Source organism: Paramormyrops kingsleyae, chromosome 21 (genome assembly GCF_048594095.1).
Source record: "Paramormyrops kingsleyae isolate MSU_618 chromosome 21, PKINGS_0.4, whole genome shotgun sequence".
NCBI lineage: Eukaryota > Metazoa > Chordata > Actinopteri > Osteoglossiformes > Mormyridae > Paramormyrops > Paramormyrops kingsleyae.
This window is the reverse complement of record NC_132817.1, coordinates 5,831,577-5,835,839: the sequence shown is the minus strand read 5'-3', so window position 1 is coordinate 5,835,839 and position 4,263 is coordinate 5,831,577.

Genomic DNA, 4,263 nt, shown 5'->3' with positions numbered 1-4,263 from the left:
GAAAAGTAGCAACAACTCGCACTTCAAAGCCAAGGCAGTAACCGGCGCTATTCGGCCGCCAGCTGTGTTAACGCAGACACGCGGATGCGCAGACACACGCAGACAAACATGCACTTCATCTGTGGCGTGCAGCTGGGAGAGAAGGCATTAGCCAGGTACCTGTAGGAGGTGGGGGAGAGTCCACATTCAAGCACACCAGAGGAGAAAAGCCACCCCCCCCCCTCTATCTCTCTCTCTCTCTCTCTCTCTCTCACACACACACACACACGCGCGCGCGCGCACATAATAAACCGAGAATGGGATAAACATAATGAAGCCTGCTGATTAAGTTCCCCGTTCCGACATGCCAGCATTACAATCGGCCTGCAGAGACGTTAAGCAGCTGTCTGAACCAACTAAAGGGACATCAGGGCTGCGTGGCGATTTCGGCGTGGGAAGACGGGGGCGGGAAGGGACAGTCACTAACACACCCCCGCCTCCGACACCCCCCAGGACAGCAGAACACACAGGTAGCCCCGACGGCCCCCAGAAACCCTTGATAACCACACAGCTGGAAGCAGTTAACTGGCCCTTCCAGCTGTTTTATATGCCCACTTTTTTCAATCTTTGTACACGTGAAAGAAATGGGTTCATTACGCCCCCTCGTCGGGCTGAGGGCGGTTTGTGGTCATTTTTCATTTTTCTTTCAAGCGGTGTGGAAATTGAAATGTTCCCCCAACAAGTCCCCCCTTCGTGCTCAGGACTCAGACCCCCACGCACGTGAACAAACAGCAGCATCACCATGACAATCATTCAGCATTTCAAACACCCCATTTTAATTACGCTGGTAGGCGGCTAAAGGAAGGTACTGCGACCGACGACGGAGCCAGAGACAATTGTGAAATGTGCGTTTTTATTCTCTTATTTTAAAATAGCCTATATGGGGCACAATGGCTATATTACTCACGCTATATTCTATATTCTTGCTGTTCACATTCTTGCCCCATCAACATTTTAAATGAATGTAGGCTAAAGATGAAATGAATGCAATAAGACCGGGAAATTAACGATAATTAACAAACCCTATTTCCTTCCTTTTAAATAACGACACTTTACATATAGTAACTGACACATAAGCTGCTCACTCCATCGTTTTATACTTTATTTGTCTTATGCCTGGAGTTTTCAGAGTTGCCAAATAATTTGGTCAGCTGGATGCAGTGAGATATTCAATTCGAGAGAAGCCTGCACACGCATTTACATGTATGTAACAGTTTTATGACCTTGTAAACAGTCTATATGGCTTGCAAACCACCACAGCGCTTTAGATGTAGTTAATTTTAGGTTTATGACGGAATACTATAGATTTGCCGTAAGATTTCTTGCGTGAACGTCACGCCTGACGCGTGAGAGTTGCCAAGCCTGCATTTTTTGGCAACTGCTGCACGAGAAGTTATGCCAACACAATTTCATTGTACTTAAGTATGATAATGAAGCTTGGTAATGTTATTTTGCGCCTGCAGCTTCCGGGACAGGCTTCAGATGCCCGTGACCCTGTATAGGACAAGCGGGTATAGAAAATGGACGGATGTTTCAGTTGTTGGTAACGCAGCACTCTGCAGTATAAACAAGTATTGATACATACATTGTAGGTGCTTTTACTCTACGTGTGCAGACAGACTACAGAAGTTAAATCAGCGGTTATGCAAGACTATGAAGGTTCACAGTAGCTGTAAATGACATTAGTGAATCTCCCGGTGACAGCGGATGATATGAACACGACGGCGCATATCCGGCACTGATGGGTAGCAGCAACACATGGCCGGTCTGAAGGTCATTAGCATGGGCAGCGTGAACAGCAACATCGTCGGGAGAGGGACCGGCACACGCCTTTATCAGGCTTCAAGGGAAGGAGTCGCGTTAAAGGGTGGAATGAAACCACGATCATCACGGCGCTGTGACAAGGTGCGAGTCACCGCCGTCTGGACTGAGGCACTTTCCATTTTCCAGTCGCAATGAATCACGGATTGTCCCGACACTGGCAATAGGGCGCTCTGTGTTCCACCGTGACGGCATGGTGAAGCTGTGGTAACTCTCAAACAACCCCAGCAACTAGCCATTCATTTGGCCAAACCACGCAGAAAGCCATTATGTGTGCCTTCAAAGCGCAGAAGAAAGGGATGCATGCCGTGAAATGAGGCTACGCTTCACACTCCCACCCTTTTCTCAAGTATAACGCTGAGTGCGACAAATCCGCCCATCCGAGTAGCTGAACATATACAGAAAACAGCAAATATAGCCGGGTCAGTTCTGTCTGAAAGGTTTCAAAAGCAAACATTCTATCCAAAACGGAGCAGATGACTTCTTATTACCAAGAGTCTTTTGGGTTAATTCTATTGGGCTGGTGGAGTCAACGGAGTCAACCCAAAAATTAACTCCATTAAGCATCATGTAACATCTCGTCTGCGGCATATGTAATTTGTGGCCCAAATAGAAAGTTTTAAGTAGGTTACCTATAAGTAGAACGCATTTTTCCACAGCAAAATACATTAAAAATTTAAATAGGCCAACTGGGCTCTCAGCTAAAATAATTTCAATAAATAAACATTAATATTCACTCAACTAAATTGGTACTCGCTAGGTCATATACTAGTCACTGACATTAGCGAGTCCTTTACTCGTTACCTGTATATCTGTACCTTTATGCTGCGATCTGAAACAGCCTCTTCAAATTAAACTCTTACTTTCGGCAGTAGTCGCTCGACGAATGATGAACAAAAAATATTTGACGTTCAAAAACAATGATAGACCTACTGTAATTTGTTTTCATCCCTTCCTCGGTCTTGTCCGTTTTATCCTAGTAGTGACTTTGCATCATCACTGCTCAAGCTGTAGACGCCTAAAGCCAAGCCTAGTTAATAGGCCATCGTGAAGATGCTTATACAATAGGGCTTCATTGCGCACCTTTCCTTAACCTCAAGTTAATGAACATGATCACTAAAGGGCAGCTAAGATGTGAGTCTCTGGCCTCATGGTTTAGTCCCATCGCTTATCTTGCGATTGGGAAAGGAAATGTGCAAACGTGTAAAAGCATGATTCAGTTTGGAATCGCCATCATCGTTATCATCATAATAATCGTCATCAGTACCTTTTTGTACTCACGGCGGCCACATTGTTTTTTTTTTTTTTTTTGCACAATCGGTGATCACAACAGAAATGGTCCCTCCGGGGTGTAAAGTCTGGTACTTGGTTTTAACACCCCTTGTTTAATTGTTAACAGCTGCTTTGAAGACAATTTAGGTTCGTGTATAACTTAGCAAGTACACTTACAGCGCGGAGCATTTACCCGCTCTTCTGTTCGGCTTGTTTTATTATCATAATAAAAAAAATAAACTTTTGATAAGAACTATGGAGAGGATTAATAAACTTAAATCCAGCACATCCACACGCCTCAATGTTTGTTATGACAAAATGCAGAAGTATAAATATTTTATAATAATAAGACAATAACAAGTGGAATACGGCTATACTGACAATATGAAAACCCTTTTAAGTACCTTAAACCCGTAACAAAATAGCTGTAGGGTAGGAAACACTCCTAAAGCGAAAGGCAAAATGTAGATCCACTTCAGAGCCTGTTCAAATAAAAATGTGAATTAAAGAAAATTATGTCCATCTGGGCAATTCCGTCCGTCTGCGCTGGTCCTCCCGTCTTACAGCGCTGATGACTGTGTTTACGCGGCCAAATTAGAGGCTCCGCGAGAGGCCAGTCCGCCGTGCCGGGTCGCGAGCCGCAACTCCGCGGGCGGAAGGGGCCTCCCTGCGCGCGGCCAGTCCCCAGCCGGCGCTTGACAGGTAAATCACCGCGTCTCCTGCCAGGTGGGAGGTTGTTTATTTGCAAGCTGGGGACCCGGGGTTGGGGGAGGAGGGGAGCCAAATTTTAAAAACATTCAAAAGTGTGTTTCCAATCAACCCGGAGAAGCTGTAAACATGTCAGATTGCACAACAATACCTATTTTATTTATTTGGGATCTCAGGACCTATAATGATACGTTGCAGATCTGTGGACGTTTATGGTGCAAACGCAAGCCGAAGCGGGGACCTGGGTCTCCCGTTTCTGTGGTTCCAGTCAATCAGGCCGTGCCGGACCCGGCTTTGTTAGACGGGTGCACTGTGGGCCCCCCACGCAAGCTTTTCATTTTCCATTAACACAGACATACAGGGGACCCTATAACCACTTCGACGCTCTCAAATGCAGCCACTTTCTTAGCCTCGACCGGCTGG